The sequence below is a fragment of the Metopolophium dirhodum genome, chromosome 8 (genome assembly GCF_019925205.1).
Source record: "Metopolophium dirhodum isolate CAU chromosome 8, ASM1992520v1, whole genome shotgun sequence".
In the NCBI taxonomy this organism is placed as follows: Eukaryota; Metazoa; Arthropoda; class Insecta; order Hemiptera; family Aphididae; genus Metopolophium; species Metopolophium dirhodum.
Window position 1 is genome coordinate 25,025,932 of NC_083567.1, and position 22,465 is coordinate 25,048,396.

Sequence of the window (22,465 nt, forward strand, 5' to 3'; positions counted from 1 at the left end):
CGTGCTGTTACAAATTTTTATATTTAAGGTAAATCAGCACATTTATAGCTCAAATAACTTTTTTTACAATTTTTGATTGGTGAATAAGTTTTTGAGTAAGTTTTGAAAAAGTTAATATTTCTACAACATGTTGTGCATTGTAAAGTGTCTTCACTTAACAATCTTACTCACCTATTTCGAAGTTTAAAAACTCGTGAAAGAAAAAACTATTAAAGTTTCTTAGAAATTGAAACACTAAAACATGATACTTAAATTTTAAAAAGTAAAAAGTATTAAGAATCTTTCATTTTAATTTGTTCCATGATATAGGTATAAAATCAAATTATACATTAAGGTACACTTATAATATTATATGATAATCATTGTGAATATTATTACGTACTTACATTAATTATTACATCTAAGTTTGGTTACATTATTATTATAATCTTACATTTGAATTGTTTAATATTGTATATTATATTCTTTAATAATTAATTATTATAAAACAATTAGACATGCTTTTATTATTATTATTATTAATTGATATATTACGTACGTTTCAACCGGGATTGTTAACTTTCAAAATAAATAAATTGATTACTTAAACGAATTTGTAAAACAAAATTTAATCAATACGGAAGAATAGAATGCTATATATATACATAGGTAAGTGAAAAATATAATTAATGTATATATTTAATATATTATTATACTGTCTAGTTAAGTTTATAATATATTATAAGGCAATATAAGCACTGCGATTAAATCATTTTCTCGTATACGACGCGTTAAACACGAGTGATAAGATAATATTTAGTATGCTCGATAAGAATAATAATTGTCTTATGTAAATATTTAAATATATTTTATCAACCACTTTTCGGCTTATAAAAATAGCACATTATATACTGACATTAATAATCGGTATGTGCGATGATTGGACCTCAAATGTGTACACAACATATTCAAACTAATACATTCGATTAGTTTGTTTCGCGAATAGTAATACAAGATACATCGAATTTATTAGATACTATAATTTAGATTGAACAATAAAAAAAAGTAATAAAAAAAATGTTCAGGAAAGTTCGTTTAGTGTATAAATAATATAATTATACTTATATACACTAGTGTACTTTATATTGTTGATACAATACGCACATTAGGATATTTTCCAGACTGCAGAGAACTCTGAGAGAAGACATAATATGACATTAAATGGCCCATAAAAAGTTGTTAACGACGCACTTTTACACGCTATATATAATGTGTCAGTATTTTTAGAGCCGTGCTAGGTAGTCGTTGAAATAATAAATTTAAACAGTATTTTTTTTTTATTTTTTTATTAATTCGGAGCTAATGCAAATTCATACGGTGGCAGTTTACTCACAAGCCACTATATATTTATCATAACATACCTAGTCCTAGGTGTATATAATAAGTTTCCGCGTTTAATATATATGTATACTATAGTACGTTTTCGCGTTAGAGTTCCTCGACGATTATCATTGTTACGCGTCGTTTGTTGGAAATGCATTGTATTATGTGCTAAAATATCGTTTACCACTCCACTGTAGCGGGAAAATTATACCGAGGAATTGTATAACCCCCGAGATTGCAATTTTCCCTGGAAAATATTATTCCCGGTAATAAATTCCTAGGATATCATTCGTCTAATAAACTTATACTGCTGCGGAGAGAATAACTACAAACCTTCTGACCTACCAATGGAAAATAATTGTACGCCGGTCAACATATTCCAGGAATACTAAATAGTACCTCCAGGGAGTGCAAGAGCCAGGTGCAGGGAAGTGTATCAGTTTTCTAGATACCTATAATATTGTAACGTCTCCTGCAACGACTCCAAAACATTCATCCGTTATTTCTCGTTTTTCTCGTTATCGATTTGTCAGCTTTTTATCGTCGAGCCTTTGGAAACACGGCATCAGTGATGCCCCCATTCATCACCATTGAACTACCTCTATCAATGTATACGTTATTATTTTATTGATAAACATATACTTAACTTCATATACAATCATTTATATTATAGCTAATCACATAACAATATCTAGCCTGTGTAGCAGTCTTGTCTTCTTCCCGGTCTGTCTGGGGGGCCAGTTCAGCACTCAGAGTTTATCCACTCTTGCGCAATTCCACGTGCATATCATTGAAATCCCTGCCTAAATTCCTACTATGTCATCATAATATTTTATCCACCACTCACCATAGCTATTGTATGCACTTTATACACACACAAACATGTACAAAAACACAAAAGTGCGTGCGTGCGTGTACTATATACTAATATCTAAGGTATGATTAGTGACATTTGCTTGTAACACTGGAAAAAATACGTAATTTTCATTCAAAATTCATTAATTTGGTAATTTTTGGTGGAAGGATAAATGAGGTAGTGAAAACGTGAGATATCAATAAGCTCGTGCTCTAGAACACTTAAAACGTATTAATATTATATAAATATTAATAACACCATCTACTTGATTATATTGTATTAGACGGTCCCCCATATAACTGAATATTATCATAATATTTTTCAACAATGATAATATTATGTTAGTGTGGGTGGGCTTTACTAGAATAGCCGAAAAAAAATAATTTGTGCACACCTCATAATGAAATCACATGGCGGCCACCACCGCCCACGACTCTTTATTTCTATAGATTGGCTTTCGACCGCGTAAAAGTATAGATATACTATAAACTATTATAAACGGGGACGAGACAAACACCAGAAACTTTTGAAATGTTTACTCGGTAACGGGTAAATAACTATAAGTTTCTCACTATTATTTCACGCAGAATTTGTGCAAACTACGATAAAAGAAAGTTTTCATTTATATATATTGTGTGTGTGTGTGTGTGTGTGTTTGTGCATCATGGTATATAATATCCACAACGTTATCATATTATCACATTATTCGGTCGGTGACAAGTAGCTGACATTTTTAAAATTGATTTCCAATAGTAATAATAATGATAATATTAATGACAATAAATCAGTAAAGTTTCGCGTCTCAATAATTCAATTTTATAAATAATTGTACACTATACATAGGTATATAGGTACGTATTTTTCCACTATTGTTGCAATTCGCTTTCAGTGTAACATTGCTTTACTCGTTTTAGAAAAATACATATCATTGAAGACAATGCAATTGATTGTCAAAATATAGGTACCCTTTAAAATAATTTTGTATTTCCTTTGGGTTCTTACATATGCTTTGTTTTATTTTTAAGCATTCGAAAGAAAAACAATTTTGCAAATCCTCATTATTGATACAAAACATATTAAACCTTCACAAATATTATCAAATATTATATACCTTAAGTATATTTTTATGAAAATAAAAGATTTTACCGTTTATCTTGAGAGCTGAATTACATTTTATGCAAATCGAAAAACTCAACAGATTTTCGTAATTCAATTATCCCTTTGCAGTACGAATAATATATTTTATAATTTACCCGAGGCTTAAAACATATTTATGAATAAGTAATTTTTAACATAATATTAAGTTTTGGAAACTATATAAGCAATCGTAACGTTCAAAAAGCATCTGCAAGAGTGGTTTATTTAGACATTTTGCTATTAAAAAATGGTTTTTATGTGAAATATTTATTAAAAATGAGCTTAAATAAAAAAAAATTACGAATGAATTCTAACAATTAACATAAAATACCAAATTTATAATAAATGCAGTACCCAACCACTAACCAGTATAATAACCACCATAATAAAATATAGTGAATCTACATGCAAGTTAATAATATACAATAATTATTCATTTTTATTAATTTTTTTGAAAAAAAAAGATTTAATAGCCTATTAAATTGTAAAATTGTCTTAATAATGAATTTCAAGAGAAACTGGGTACCTATTTATAAGATCGTTTAAGTATAGCGTATACGCACGCTATACCAATATTAAATACTTTAAATTCTAATACAAAATAATTCTTAAAAAAAAAAATTGTTTGCCACCCAACAATTTATTTTTTTTAATTAAAAAACTACATTATAACTATTTTTAGCCTCACTTGTAAAATGTAATGATAATGGCCTTCAAATTAAGTATGATGATATGCCCAAACTTTTGCAGCTATCCCTTTCCTGGCGGACATTGATCATTTATTGATTAGGTATGAAAAATACATGAAGTAAATTGATTTTAGTTGGCTAACTGTGGTATTTGTATGGCTTTACTTGACTAAAAAGTATATTAATTATTCGATATAATGAATGGGCGTATGTCAATCGCGCCAAAAACAAAAAAAAAAAATGTAATTTGTGCCACATCTAAAAATGTATTTTAATTATTTTCACCACTTTTCAAGGTTGTAATTTAAGTCACATAAAACTAGATACAAGGACATTAAGTAATCTGCACAGTCTTTAAGGTACCAACAACATTTTAATTTGTCCCACTTTAAAATAATATTTTTTTAAACTTTTAATACGTATTTTAAATTATTCATCAATCAAGTTTATTTTAATAGATACATTTCAAGAAAATTATTAAAATGTACAAAAAATATGACCGAATTGTAACTGTCCCCAATGAAATTAACAAATGATAGAATTTAAACTAAAAATAGCTAAACATAACTTAAAAAATCATATTATGTAATTTTTAACGAAATATTTGTGTTAAATACAATAGTTATAAAAACATTTTGAAAATTAAGTAAAATTACTGTGTAAATATTTTTTTTTATTGATAAAAATATTCAACGAGTACTCGGATAAGAAGGATTTAAAAGTGGACAATTCGTGTGTATTCATACTTTGTGAAATAATGAGTTCATAATCAACCTGCAAAATGTTTTTTTTTTCTAATCTGCTTAACTTTTTAGTTAGTTGACAAAGCTTATTATCTTGGTTTAATGAAGCAAAACGTGTTGAATATAGCTTTAAAATAAAACAAATATGTCAAAACCACGAATGAGTAAGTTCTCAATAAGAAGAACGACCGCACGTTTCGTGGGTAAATTTTCTCTATAGTTCATCAATATAAACTACCAAGGAAAAATATTTGAAAACTTTTAGACAAGCATCCATTAATTAGATTGGATTTATTGGGATTATTTTATTAGAGCTATCGTACGAAATAACCACCTCAATCTTTTAAAATGATTTAATTAATTGCATTTTAATTACCTATACTTACTATATTATTATCTCTTTTCAACCAAATTGCTTATTAGTTTATTACCTATAAACATCGACACAGGGAAAATATAGTACCTGCCTATAATAAATATTAAAAGTGACAGCGGCGGTGCTGTCGAAGAGTAAAAAAGTTTCATCTGAGGTCGAAAAAATGGTAGAAAACATTGGCAGTACACCGTTTGACAAAATAAAAAAATAAAAATAAATATTTTTTTCTTGAGGACCGGCATTTAATTGTCCATAGAATGTAGATTAAAAATCTAATTAACCGTTTCAAAAGGTGTTAGGTGATAATGAAAATACTCGACAGACCGGCTGGCATTGAATAATACCATAGGGTAAATAATGTTTATTGTTTTCGCGGATAGCCGCGTAACGCAATAACAAAAATAATCTATCGGATTCAGTGGAAAAATAATTTGTTTTAAATAAAAGGTTAGGTATTATTTTTTTGTTTTTTTGAAATTAAGGTCGCGTGGTGTTCGACGGCCAGTCGATTATCTAGTTCATGGTCCACATTGCACACACACACACACAAGTGTATAGTATAATGTATGTATTATATAATATTAAGTTTGCTTATATCCCATTCTATTACTTCCTCGCTATATTATAATACGGCTCATCGCTATACGATTATATTCACAACATCTCGCATACGATAACTGATTAAAAACAACAGCGTGCGTCCTAGAAAACGAACCCGACGCGTGTATTGGCTCAGCTCGGATCGTCTTATCTACCGTACAAAAAAAAAACAGAATAATCCATCAACACAAAACATTATAATTAAACACAAACACATTCAGTAATCGGTAACAAAGTTAACAACGTCAATATAATGATACTTAACAACGACGTCAATGTTTATTTTTAATTATTTTTGAGGACGAGTTAATAAACAGATAATCTAAAAAAAAATTATGACGAAATACATTGTTTAATAAAAAAGAAATTGTACAAGTTCTCGTTTTAGTTTAATTTCTTTGGCGCGAAAAAATGATCAAAATTTATTATCCGAGCTAATAACTTAAATAAAAACTTTAAATTAAATGTCTACATCGACGAATTATTTATCACGTATATCATATACTATTAGTATGTGACGATGAAATATTGGTTGACACTTAACAATTTATAATAATATTACGATGTGTGTTATAATAGTTATAGTGTTATACTGTGTGTCTGTGTATAATATAGCTATAATTATTGTAATAACTAACATTTTATTAACGTTAAGTCTAAAAATCTGTTATAACCTATTCCAATTCAACAGCAACATATTATACGACAAACATCACAACATTAAATTAATATAGTTGATAGAACGTTTATTAATATTAAGATTAATTTATTTATCTTTCAAACTATGTTTTTCGTTTATATATAATGTAGATTATTTCCGCTTCTGCTGTACCTAATTATTTATTTACACGTATTAACGCCCACACAGACGAATAGTAATTTGTATTATAATCAACGATTAAGTAAAGCTGCCAATTAAATATAATATGCAGTACTTATACAATATATGATCAAATGGTAAAATTGAAATCGAAGTGTTTGAAAGTCATTATACAATATCCGATCAGTAGAGTTGAAAACGTGAGACCCGATTCTACGTTATGTAAACAGTGACTACAATTTAAATTTTTGTTACCTGCCTACATACATCGTTAAAATTGTTGCCAAAGTGGCAATGTGGAATTTAATATGACTAAGGTCTTTTCGTAGTTTTTCTTCGAATTGACTGGACAAAATGTATAGATGTTAATTTTAAACTTTCAAACTTTAAGCATTTTTTTATGCTTTTCTGATATTAAGAAAAATACGCACGCAATTCATTAACTGTTAGCACTTAGCAAGTATAATTTATAATTTATTAGAAAAAACCACTCACTCAAGTGACAGTTCTATAGAAATTAAATATAATATATTTCACTATGCTTTTTTAATTGTTTTACATAATTATTTCGAAAAAAAGGTAACTATTTCATTTTAAAAATATTTAAATAAAAATCTTAGAACAATGTGCATTTTAGTGATATTAAAAAAATTAAAACGGTACTTACACTGTGTATGTATATATTGTGTATATATACACAATGTATGTATATATTTGGTGCCCTAACCGGGACACTGTATAGCCAGAGTAGTTAATTCTCGAGTGAGTTGATTTCACGGTATGCATTTGTATTTTGTGTTCGAAACACAAGGCTAGACAGCTATAGTTTACTAATCTACGTATCACTTTTGGTATGTAACGTCCTCTCAATGCTTTATTTTTTTAGATTTCAGTTGACCACATGTGCACGCTTTGATATCTATAGAATTGGTAAAACAATTTATTATATTTTTGTAGTGACCAAATATAGTTGTTTGGATATATAGGTACCATACGTGATCTGCTGAAGGTTAAACACTAAGACACAAAACAAACTCTGACGACGTATACAACGATAGAATATTTTATAGTCTGTATACGTAGGTTGAGTAAAGGTATACATCCCACGGTAATTCGGGGCGTCGTGTTGTTAGTGGTTCACAATTCGATAATGACTATTGCAGGATCAAGACAACAGCCATATTGTGGTATACCGTAAAATGCGACAGTTGTTCCACCCGTCAGCAGTATAGGACGGCATTGCGTATACTTATACCAGAAACTCTTTTTTACTCACGAACCACTTGTATGACTACTACGGATCAGTCGGGTACGTCTAAATAACTAAACCGAAACTATTCCAAATGATGAATCAGAAAATTATTTTAACCATTCTTAATAATGTACACATCGCATCGGTTCCATCTGCAGTTTTCATATTTTATTAGTTAATTTATATTCGTACCTATTTCAACTGTTTAGTAGCACAATTTTAATGCAAATTTGGGCGGGGGCGTATGGTTGAACATGCTATCAAATAATTTTAGCATATAATTTAGACAATTAACTGGAATATTCCCAAAAGCACGAGGAGAATTTTGTCTGATTTTAGAGCCCCCCCCCCCCCCCCCCAAGTACTCCTCTAATTTCACCTATTCTACACATGTTTAAACATATTGATAATAATCAAAAAAAAAAAAAAAATGATTTATTTCCTATAATACCACCGTGACGTATAGTCTACTGCAACGTACCAGTGATCCACAGTTTAAGAACCTCTGCACAATAAAATATAATATATAATACCAGCCTCGACTGGTTAATCCACGGCCTTTTTTGCGTGCAACTGAAAATAAAAATACCCTTTTGGACCCGTTTCGGTCGACGTCTTGTTCGGCCCTGCTTACCATCACGCACGACCGAACCAAAAAACGACGACCGAAATCGATATAACACCACAACAGGAATATTATTAAATAAAGACGCGTTTGAAATTCAGTGTTTTTCGTGAGCACGGGTCAGGTATTAACGCGCGTGTCGACTACATTACGCCAAGTAATCGAATGCGAAAGCAAAGGCGTGGAGGTAAATTCGGTAAATGTGTTCGTAGTACTATTGCTAAACCGCGTGTACGACGTCGCATCCCGACCATTGTCCGTTAATCGCACCCCAAAATATATTATTTTATAGACGCTTTCGGGACTTACGAAACTCAATATGTATATGCAAACATGTTGTACGAGGTCGTGTGCGCCGACACATTTCCCGAAAAACCAATTATAAAACCTATAATGAGAGTGGCGGATTACCGCGGAGAGTCCATAATAATAATAACATATTGTTATACGCACCTACGTGTATAAAATATATTGTAACAATATCATGCGATGGTTCCGGATCGCGGGAAAACGTAAGATGCCTTTCCGGAGACGTTTTCCGGAGGATTGCGACCCGACCCGGAAACGTTTAATGTTCGGTATACTGCAGGGGATGGCAATTTTTTAATGATAATAATAATTTAGTGATGGCTGATAAGTTGCAGGGTCGCCCGGACGGAAAATGCCACTATATTATTATTATTTATTAGGTGCATATTATTATCATGCTCATCACACACTTTCACGTGCGTCGTAATATGTTATTTCTATATTTTACACAAAACACGTAGACAGGTAATAATATATTAAGCCAAAACGGGATTTTATAAAATGAAACGATACGAAATCCTCGACAATAACGATAGTCAACAAGATGAACGCGCTTTATTAATTTCCTGACAGGAGAATAATACTTAATCGTAATCTAACCTAACCGAGAGAAATACTTATACATATACGTACATTGGTGCGATTATAGGTTTGACTCGGTCGAACGCCCTATTATACCACGTCAATAAAATTTTAAAACGCCCATGCGCATCATGGGAAGTTGTTTTGCTTATCAAGTGTCAATATAACTCAGAAATGTACTGAACATGAAAGCTCTTATCAAATTTCCTTCAATTAGAAAAAACATATATTCAAATTGAAAAATATTTAGTCACCCAACCGTAAAAATATGCAATAATCGCAATGCATTATCAATTTGACAATCCTCAAACGGTTGTTTTTTAAAAGGTAAACAAAATATGAGTACCTTTTTAATATAATATTATCATCATCTTCGGCATAATTCATATCATGATTGTAATTTACCTAACAAATGACACATCAATGTAAAAATATAAAATGTAAAATTTGTTGATATACTTGTAAAATTGTTTCTAAATCACAAATCTTATTATTATCGGTTGCTCAATATTTAGATATGCATCGAATAAAAACGAAAAAGTTTTGATGTTGTTTAGAATAACAAGACAATATAACATATACAGCATACAATAATATAATATGTCATATGCTTTAAGAATAACAACAATAGCCAAAGCATAATGCAAGAACTTTTATGAGTACGCTTTTCTAAAAATTGTATTAAAATAATAACACTACCAAACACACATCAATCTCACAAGACAAAGTTATTTTTGCAATACTGCGTATTGAACATTCAGAACTAACCAACCAGTCATTTCAGCTGCCACTCGTCTAGTTAAGTTACATAATATATACAGTTATATACTATATATTATGTAATTTTGCTACTAAATAGTTTTAAAATTTATATTTTATGGTTCGTTCATTATTTGTATAACCATATGAGTAATAGGTACGATCTTGTAAGCAGAAGCTGTACGTTAGATAATTAATTATGAATAGTGAATTTGTTTCAAGATAAACGTACAATTGAGATTCACACTACTTTAATATGAAGGTAATGTATGTATTATGATATTCCCGTATAAATATTCTAATTAGTTTACTGAATAACTCAAAAACCGTCTTATACAAAGCAAATATTATACGATGTGTACTTTAAAATAATGTATTCAATATTTTTCAATATACCGTTCAAAACTCAATAATTGCCTGTCAACACCGGAAATTGAATAAAGATTATAGGCACGATAATCTAATAGAAGAGGATATTTTTTTTATCGAAACTGTGCTTATATAGTTGATAAAAGTTAACCCGTTAAAATAAACAATACACCTACTACACCCTTTGTGAAACACGACACGAGCACATAACGTCATTTTCGTGCATCGAATTTGAGCGATGTTTACAATACTGAAAAATAAATATAAATTATATATTATATATTATATATTATATTACGAGTACCCAGCATAAAATAGCCTACACTTTTTATTGAGTGAGTTTTTGTTGTAAAATTAGATTAACTCTATAGTTTATAGAAGGTTATTAAAATATTTTCAAAATGTTATTCTTTATTGACAATACAATCTAATAAAATATCAAATCCATTTAAATGTATGTCGGCCAACAATGTTGAAAATCAAAAAATATTCAATGAACTATATTTTAATTATTTTTTATTAAAAGGTTCAACTCCGAAGGTAAAACGTAAAAGTGATTTACCTAATGAAAATTGTATCGTTATTTTACATGAATGATTAAAATCTTAATTTCTTTAATTTAATGCGGCGAAATCGTAATGATTTTTGTTTCTATTCCTAACAATATAATTTTAAATATTAGTATGAGCATATGGATCACATTTATAATTCGTTTATTTTTAAATATTTAAAAAAACAATTCAAAACAACTCAAATTACATTTTTACCATTATAAATTATTACATTGTTATTGTTTTAAAAAATGAGAACATTTTTTTAAATTATTATTTATTAGTGCAAGATTAATTCTGATGGCATTTTGAATTGCACAATACACAATTTTTACGAAATATACCTTCATCGATTAGTGATACATGTAATTACATTAAAAAAAAAACCCTGGTGTATGACGTATGATGCATAATATTTCATATTGTCAAGATATAAAAATATGGTTACCCCGGTTGTGGTACCGCCACAAAACTTACATAAAAAATGATACAATTGTTTGTACGAATATTAGGGTATACAAGTTGACGCAATTCCATCGTATCTACGGCATATGTAATTGAATAATGATGAGAATTATAATATTAAATAATAAATTGTAAATACCTGGTTAAATTGTGTATTACACCATGTTTAATTGCTTTGATTAATAGTGTACGAACCAAAAGTAGGCATAATAACCCTAATTAGGGGGCACAACATAATTAGGGACCCCCTGCATATATTACTGCAATACAGACATGTACAATTTATTAATTATAGTTTTAAAATTAAATATAATCGAAATTAAAATAGTGTTAAAATCTAGCCTCAAGTTATAAACGGAGTTCACGAAAGTTCAACGAAAAAAAACGAATTTCGTTTACGATTATAATTATATTATTGTTTTCCCAGTGACGGATATAACAATAATGGAGACGTGCGAGGAACAATAGGGGTCTGAGGGTTATTTTCTTTTATCTCTGGCATTGATTAAGCGTTTTGCTAAGTAGAGGTATAGCATAATTATATTTTATGAAACTTTTTCAACATTCCGAGCGGAGTAAAAGAGCTATTGGTCCAATGTTATAACCAGCATGGGCTTAGTGTTGTATAGTTGTCCGTAAATATTTTCTCTGAACCTTACTAAATCATCAAGATACCAGTTGAGTGCGGCGTAAGTTAGCGATAATAAATGACAAATGTATACAAACTGTTGTAACAATTATAGGACCCAAGTTTTTTTTAGGGGGGAGGAAATCCGAGCGAATTTTGTACTCCTGGCCGTCGACCGACTGAATTTCGTCAATATACCCTACGACCACAGATAGGCCAAACTAAAACGATAAACCACGTTTTCACGTTGTCCCGGAAAAACCAGTTCAGTTGTAATTTATCGGCGATACGGCGGCGGCGCGAGATACCACGACGAATCGAATCAAAATTCGTTCGATAAGTAAAACAATCAAGGGTAGACAGGCGAATATAACACACGCCGTGGGTCGTAAATAGAACAAAATAGGCATTAACTGCAGCAGCTGTTTTAGGGGGGGGGGAGGGTTGACGACATTATCGAGAATGCCTTCGACAAAATTAGCGTTACAGCCTCCGGAAACGAGCTGCTGGCCACAGCGGACGTGGGCAGTGGGGTAGTGGTACTTACGCCATTCACTCTCGGCGCTCATCGTTTCCTTGTCACTCTTACACCCCAAGTTCATAAAACGCGCATTATTTCGTTGTTGTATACTATATATATATATATATATTACATTTTACACTTTTCAAACTGTATGACGAACAGTGCCGTGGGACACGTTTTTAAGCACGTAGTAGTTTAAAAATAAAAAATACCATTTTCGAGCAATAATTACGTTTTTAAACTGTATAATATGGTCACTATAAACTGTATAATAGCGGATAAATATAATACCACACTATTAATACTGCTAAATTCTATGTCGGTGTTTTTGAATATTTATGTGGACATAATAGGTCAAGTTTAAATTTAGATTTAAATATGATAAAAATTAAATATTACAAGATATGTTTTTAGATATATATGGGAGTGCGTTGTAGCGATTAAAACTTTAATGAATCTTTTAGTATTCAAATGTTTTATCCGAACCGATTTTTTTGATTTGATTTTAGACAAAGATGACATTAAAATATAGTTTTAATTTATTTTAATAAATACCACAAACATAACTTAAGTGAAATAGTAATATTATAATAAAATTATACTAATCAAGCAATTGTCATTTTTATATCAATAGGTATCGATTATAAAGGTGGCAAAAATTGCTCTGATATTTTTAATTACGTAGATATCATATAAATCTACTTAAATTTAATCATAATCATAAATACCTATAATTAACAAAAAGTAAAAGTCAACAAAAAAAATAGATTAATCTATAACAGCCAACAAATAGTTACCTCGATATATTTGTATTATATCCATAAAAACACTGTCATATTGTATCTAATATTCCATGGCAATTTTACTCGTGCAAATAAAATATGATTTAGTTTTACAATTAACTAATATAGGTACTACAGTGCGGTAATACACTAAAAATTAAAGTGAAATATTTGATGAGTTAATATTTACTCAAATTGTATACGATTTTATCCTAATTACTATTATAAAATTGATCTACAAAATATGAATTCCTACCAAAATTTTTGTGTGTTAAAATTATACTATTCATTACTGAGCTTTATGTGTTACGTTTGTAAAATAAGAAATGAAAGCCGTATAGTAATAGCTACTAATACATTTTTATTTAAAATTAGGATATTTATTTTTTTATTTTAAAACCATGGTCCAGCTGTCTCTATAATTAAGTCTGTTGCAGTGTTGCATAAAAATATTTTTAAGTGATACCGATATTTTAAAAATTATTTAACAAAATGATAATTTATAAAATTAAATAACTGTGGATAATTAGAATGAATTTGATTCACACTCCAATTGCGGTTTTTTTATGTATTTTAAAAGATTTTTTCTCCGTATTTTTTCTTTTATCACTGTTAAAAACAACCTCAAAATTAATTACACTTTTACTAGCTATTAAGATACTAGATACCCAAACGTTATATAATTAGTTGACTGATGAAGTTTTATAAAATATTTAGTAATTAAAACCTCCTTATAACGAAATCGTTCGGGACCATCTGTTTTGTTTCGTTACATGGAGAATGAAATATAAGAAGTTACATGGAACTGTTATATATTATTCTCCGTTTTAAGGAGATTTCCGTAATTCCGTCATTTAGCGAGTTATAAGAAGATTTATCTGTATTTGTAATGTCTCTCAAGGCTCAGTATATGGTCGATGATTTAGACAAGGGGACACCCTGGACAGTATATAAAATGTAAAATGTGTTAAATACATCTATATGTGTTTTATAACATTTTTATAGTTTACTTTGTACGGAACTATAAACGTGTCAATAACAACAAAAGTTGAATTTATTTTTATTGAATTATTATTAACTAATATTACATGGGTATTTTAATAGGTCAAACAGTCAAACAGACTATATTATAACTAAAGCTTAAACAATTAAAAATGTAAAAACATAATATAGAAATCTGGAAAAAATTCATATTTAATGCCCTTTACTACGCATGTACTAATCACTGTTTTATAACTATAATTGCTTTATCAACCAAAAAAATTAAATAATAATAATTTTTATAAAAAATTACTTAGTTAACATCAAAGTGGGTTGACAATGTCTATGCGGGTTGACGAGCGTTGTGAACAGGATTCGAAGCCTCGCTGTAATATAAAATAACTACGGATAAATGTATTATACGGATTATAATATACATTTATATTATTGTATACGTAATTTATACATGTAATTATGTGAATATACAATCGATATTCTAACAAATTTGAATTAATATGCCTAAAATATTGTTAGGAAAATAAATTTCTCTGACATTTTTTATCCGTCGAAATTGTTAAAAATATAGAAATAATAATATACTCAGTATATATACTTTGAAATACAAATATTAATTAACAAATATAATATTTATTACGTAGGTGGCTAGTTTAGTGATTTATTTCAACGAAATCACTTTACCTATTTACTTAATATAATATAGGTAGTATGTAAGCTTGTAAGTTGTAGATTGTAGTTGCATTTCTAGATACAATCCTTTTCCCGAAAAAAAATGGGTTGATATGACCCACTTTACATTTATATTCCAAAATATTTTCTCATTAGTCTGAGTGATAAAAAATAAACTGAAAATGTTAAAAAGAATGACACTTTACGAACATTCTTGCAAAAAGCTTGTCTCCATTTATATGTTTTTTATGTTGATTTGAGTTACAAAATATAAGTTTTCTACAAAGTAAATAGTAATGCAATATTAAAATATAGATTTAAAGTTTAAATATGTCTTCCTTATGTTATCCAATTATTCATTAGGTAAAATGAAAAGTGAACTTTGGTTTTCACTTCAGGCCATACTGACTATGTGCAATGTACCAATATACGCGGTGGACCAATAGTTGTTTATGATTAGAAAATTAGTTTTGGGATGAGATTAAACTTTAGAACATTTCAAAATACTGGTAATACAAACTCATAATACTGAATTAAATAAAATAACATGTTCCTGATATTACTACAATGAAAATTTTTGACTTTAGGTACCTTGCTGATGTGAACTATATATATACCTAGTACCTAGTACTAAGTTTAATTGCGTAGTTAGTGTTTAACGTTCAACAATTGTGACATAAATAAAAAAAAGTTATTTTTAAATTATTTTAAATTATTTTTAGGTATCGACCACAAATACTAGAGGGTAAACACTATAAAGTCTATATAATGTCAGCCGATTAATTTACTTCGTTTATTAACTTAATATACTTTAACATGGATTGGGAAAAGTCAGCCAAAAGTTGTTAACTAGTAAATATGATTTGTGCCACGAATATACCTGTCCTTTTTTTTTGGAAAATAAAAATATACACAGTCAATTATTAAGCATAGGCGATTGAACAGTTAAAGAAAAATAAAATAATGATAAATAAAATTAAAAATCGATAAAATAAAAACGGAAAAATAAGATAAACAAATTACGAATGTATATTATAGTGGTATATGAGTTTTCATTTTATGGTATAAACACGCCGATATTATAATAAATTTGAAAATTAAAACGTTGTTGTATGCAATACAACTTATTTGCAATACTACTTTATTAACTTATACCATTAATAAATTATTGAATAAATCAGTCGGTAATTCGCGTATAACAATATATGTTTCTAATAAATTCTAAATAGTACCACAGCCCTGTGAATAAAAAATAATAAAGTACATTCTTTTAAATTTGATTTTGGACTGGAATCAAATATGAAAAATTAATATACTCAAAATTCGTGATAAAAAGATAATTTATTGATATGAGTTGTGTCGTATTTATCAACGTGTATCAGTTATATAATAGTAAGTCAATTTCATTATACAAACATATAAGTACACAATAAACGTAAATATTAAAAAAAAAATAACTGACTATTTTTATTTTTATTTTCATTATTCTTTCAAAAAGATAATTGGCTCCACTTAACAGGTTCGTGTGAGGCCCATGATATCGTATTCCTATATTTAGATAGGTACTATAGGTTGTAAAACTACACTGAACTGAGTACTAACAATAAGGTAAAAGATACATTTTTTGGTTAATATCTGAAGTCTTAAGTTAGAATTTTTTCTTATCTATTCTAATAAGATAAAGTGATATTATAGTGATATATACATTATACGCATTATACGCATTACACACATTATACGCATTATGCATATCATTAAAAATAACGAAATATCAGAGTAATTAAATTTGTTCTCACGTTTTATGTTACCTTTTGAAAAGGAAAAACTAGCAAGCGTGAACGATAAGAATATAATATGTAATACTATTGTATATTTGTATGACGCAAAAAGACATGTCGAGTCTATTTTACTAGTGTACTTTACTAATTCAACGCCGCTATCTCCACTATTTTACTTCACCAGCTTTGTTTAAAATTATTATCTCCTGTAAATGCTACTTATCAACTAATTGGGTTAAGTCAGGTAGCTTCACAATTCGGTAGGTACAATAAACTTCTGTGAACTTTTTTTGTTCAATAAGGCTATAATACTGTAATATAGGTAGGTAGGTACTAAGTTGAAATGATTAAAATATAAATGTAAACAATAAATATATATTTCATCGCTCTTGAACGCTAACACAGTTCGTCGACTTTATTATCTTAAATTCAGTTGAACTAATTTCATTCTTTCTGAGATAATCTTAATTTGATTAATAATATATCTCGTTGAAAATATTTAAAACGAACCTTGAAATAATAAAACGGCTGAAAATAAATATGTATATTATGTTTAAGTATCAACTGACAACGAGAACACGACGGTTTACACAATCTTCATAATTAGGTAGGTATGTATCAATATTGCATTGTGTTTATAACTCATCAACCTTTTTCCTTTTCTTTTATCAAATAAAATATATATTATAAATCTTATAGCCTTGTGAGATAATATTGTAGTAGGCAGTAGAGTATAAACTATAATATTATCAATTTGACGAAATCCCAAAACTAATATCAACCAATGTAGCTACTTCTAAACTACTCGGTTAGTGGATAAGTAATCTGTAATAGTAATTATTCTTTATTCTTCATCAATCCTTGAATATTGTAACATGGAGTTTTCACATTAACCATACAGAAATACACGTGGTCGTATAATATATAATGACATTCGACACCATAAATAAGACAATAGTTACCTTAACTAAATTAATATTAATGTCAATAGGTAACCTAAAAGCTACATAAAAAATTGTAATTATTAATTATTATTGAATTTATTTTGTTGGTGTTTATCATTTCATTTATTCTAGTAATTACGGTGTTATCTTACTTCAATTTAAGTTTTAGAAATAAAAATAACATAAATGATTTTTACTTACCTAAGTATTAAAATACTATAATGATTAACCTAATAATATACTTCAATGATTTTATAATGCAATAATATTATATTTATATGGAATACCTATATTGATTGAAAGATAATGTTACTACTTGTCTACCTATGTCCTATATATTGTATGCGTAAGAGTATGAATATATTTGTAGTGTTTTTTTTTCTGTTTTGAACCCTAAACACACAATTATAGGCTTTAGTGAGTAGACCAACTATGTAATTTATGTGTATAACTTTATAATATAAAACTTTTGTTATTGGTTAATAAACAATATTTTTAATTTAAAAAAAATATATTATTTTACGTAATTATATAATAAAAAACAATAATTGAAATATATTTTTTATTATTAAATATATTCATTGATTTCTTCGGTAGTACAATTTGTCAGTTTCAATTCCTCTGGTCAACAAATGTAAAATAAAAAGTAAGTATAGAAATACATTTTTGTTATTTTCAAAATTTGCCTCCACTTAAATGTTGACGTTATTCGACTTCTTCATAAATGATCTACCTATAAAGGTAATATCTAACTATGATAATTGTAATAATTTCAATTTAAGATGTAGTACACTAGTATTAGGGTGCTATGCACATTTTAATAACTTGAAAATGATTACATGGAGTTTTAAATACTGAACAATTTAATTTAATTTAGTTGTTACTCTTAAGTATAATTTCTTATATCTAATATGAGATATTGAGACTTTTATCTTTTAAGTTTCCTATTTTTTTGTAAATTATCTTAACTATTAAAACAAATAATTATATAATAGGGTTTAAATTTTCTAATAAAATATTGACAAATAATAAAACGTTAAAACTAAAGTAAAGTATAAAAGTATGTCAGAAATTATAGAAATAATAAATAAAAATATATAATATATTTTTTTATTATAAACTAAAATAGTATTTTAAACAGCTTATAATACATACCTACTTTAGTGTAGGTATTGGATAATTAACTCAACATTTAAACTTAAGTTAGCAAACACCAACTTAGGAAAAGGAATAATCAAAAGTAAACGTCAAAGAGCTGAAAATGCATTGTGATTACTTATAAATTATCACCACAAAAGCAACCCTTTTTGATTTAAATCTTAACGATTACAACTTAAAAGTAAATCTCTATAGATGTCTTCTTTGCAAAAGAAACAATATTTTAGTTGTAATATGAAAATCTTTATGTTGTTTACAACAATAAAATATTGTTCACTTCGATAAATGAAAAAATATATGTTAAAAACGTTGTGTAATTTCCGAATACAAAATATACATTTAAAACCCTTTTTGAGCGTAAATATTCTATTTGAATAGAAAAATAATTAAATTATGTACATTGATATACGCATAGCCGATACCTCATACAATCATCATACCTATATAAATAAAAATAATATGATCAATAATACATTAATCAGAAATACGATGTAATAAAACGTTTTCAATAAGTAGTCAGCTTTTACTGTTTTTTTTTAATTTTGATCCACTCATAAAGATGACACAGTAATATTTTAAGTACACGCCAAACCATTGTTAATAATCAATATAATTATTAATAACTCATATATAAAGCATAATGTTATAATTTATTATAGGTGTAACAGAAAGACTTGACGAAAAAAAAAATTATGCTACTTAAACGGATGACAAAAATTATTAAAATTATATGAATAGTAAATAATTTAAGAAATATAATTCTCATGTCAGTAAAAGCCCCCAAAAAATACTTTGAAAAAATTGTATTACGTTCCAAATTCATTTAATCAAAAAAATATTGATATTTAAAAAAATTCTAAAATATAAACTACTTGACTTGGATAAATGTTTTTAGTATCAAAATTGTTCTTACAATCAGATTCACAAAAAAAATGTATATCAAATTAAAAATTTTTCATTTTCAGTGTTAAAAAATAAAAATAATTTTTTGTATAATATAAGTGTAGCGCAAGTGACTATAAATTATATATATATATATAAAAATTGTAAACATTGATTAGAACAAAAGTTATTCCAAAAGTCAGTTCTATCTGTTACACCCTAGCTGTATATATAGGTAACATTATGATAGCATTCTACGAATATTATGTGCACACGGAGAATGCGCGGGATTTCTGGAATACACGAGCGTAATTTAGTATTAGTCATGAGCTGGTCAAAACGCACGAGGATGAAAAAACGAAACCAACAGGTCTCGAATAAAAAACGAAATAAAACGGGTGTAGGTTCACGTACGATTAATATAATTACATGCGTAGATCTGCACACGTGTCTGCCTGCCGCAGCGGATGGCCGTCGGTCGGGTTTAAGGACGACGTATGAATGAGCGGACGAAAAAAAATTAAATTAAAAAATACCAAACCGAACGAAAAGTGAACGGCTTACCTGTGGCTAACAGTGGCGGCGGTAAGACGCGCGTCTTGCGTGAATATCTGCGGCGGAGTGGGAGCGAACGGCAGTGGCGAGCCGCAGTGGTAGTGGCGGCGGCGGCGGCGGTGGTGGTGGTGACGAAGGTAAACGATGATGATAATAATATAATAATATTAATGATAATGAAATACGACAAAAAAAAAAACACGAATTACACGGTAGAAACGAATATGTTATATTATATACTAATAATACCTAACAATAATGAAACTGAAAATCACCGGCGGCGGCGAGAGACGAACGAATCGCACCTATATAATATTATAATATAATATATTATTGTTTTATTAACAATAATGATATAATACAATAATGAAGAAGAGAGGCGCTGGCTGGCGCGCGTGTTGTACTCGTACGCGATATCAATCTATTTATTTCGCTCGTTACGTGACTCGAATTCGACGACTACGGACGAAGTCGATCAGTTATCGGCGGCGGCAGCACACGACGCAAAAACACGCGCGCACACACACACACACACACATACACACACACACATGCGCGCGCGCGGTCGCAAGTACCTACGCTCTTTTACGCGCTCGGAGAGAGACTCGACGGCGACGCGCGACGACGATTGTCCTTACCGTCGCGCGGGCGAATATCGTGTCGCGTTGTGGCGGCGAGCAATCGTCGGCGACAGGTGGTCCGCGCGCGCCGCGCCGAGAGAGAAATGCCGCAGCCGCGCCGCCGCGCCGCGCCGCCAGTCATGCGCCCGACGAAACGCAGTGCGAGTTGTATGTATTATGATACCTGATGGTACATGATGATGATGAATGATGATGATATGATATCATTGCCTCGGCCGCCACGATAATTATGGGTAATAAATAATAATATCATTGTTGTTACATTCCGTTCGGAGGAATACATCGAACTTGGCCTTTTATGCAATATAGTATATAGGTACAAATAGATTATACTACCCGGTCTAGACGGGGGAGACCCCCAGACCCCCCAGCGTTAAGCTAAAAGTGGATACCAATAATTTGGATTATTATTATATTGGAAATTATTTTGGAAACACGGTCGAATTATATTAATAATATACATATATTATTATTATTATTTATATATTATTTATTTATTATTATTTTATATATTATTTTACCATATTACTATTATATTATTATAATCTCGTAAATGGCAAAATCCGAAAATTATTATCATCAGCAACACATGGTTTTAGTGAGATTTATAATATGAACAAATACTGATATCGTGTTTAATACATCGTTTGAGGCATACGCGAGTAAGTTAATAATATTATAATAATATATCGTTTGACCGAAATGTATATATTTTTAGAGACTTATGAGTTAGGATCAGTCTGGCACACCACAAAGGCCTCTGGAGCATTATTTTCAGAGACTCCGTAGGTATATGCATACTTAAAAAATACAAAGGCCTTGAAAAACCAATCGAAGTATAATCTATTTGTTGTAATATAATTAATCGTTTTTAATTACATTTTATAGATACTGAGCCGAGCGACTTTACAATGATGTGGTTTTTTTGTGTACCTTTGTGTACAGTGTACTTACACGATTTATAGTAGAGAAAATACTTTGATTTTAAACTTCTATATATTTTATGATAAGAAAATGAATCTTGTTGATACCTTTGGGAATTCAAAATTGAAAATAATACCCTAGTCATTTTCTTAGTAATTAAGAAAAACTGGAATTTTTTCGATAAGATTGATTTTATTTTTCGATGAAATTTAAAAACAAATAACGGTAGATACTTTTAAGTTTAAATGTTCACAAAATATTTATATTAGCATTTTCTATAAGTCATGGTATAAAATGTTTTTGCTCTATTTGAGATATTAATGAGCATCTGAAATTATCGATTTTTTTTTCCAATAATTGACGAAAAAAATATCTCCTCATCAAAAATATACCTCGTCAAAAATCTTTAAAATGCTATACAAAGTTTTTCGTTAGTAGTTTATTTTTTTTTTTTTTTTCAAAATTTTTAAATTTTAATGAAAAAACT

General features: G+C 28.9%; 1 protein-coding gene across 1 annotated transcript in view; it reads right to left on the bottom strand.

Moving 5' to 3' along the window:
• The window catches only part of LOC132950004 (adenylate cyclase type 5), a 197,181-nt gene extending 176,113 nt beyond the window's left edge, over positions 1-21,068 (bottom strand). The window contains exon 1 of the mRNA XM_061021174.1: positions 20,423-21,068. The gene's annotated coding sequence lies outside the window, so the exon portion shown is untranslated. The remainder of the gene's footprint in view (positions 1-20,422) is intronic.
• Positions 21,069-22,465: the final 1,397 nt, after the last annotated feature.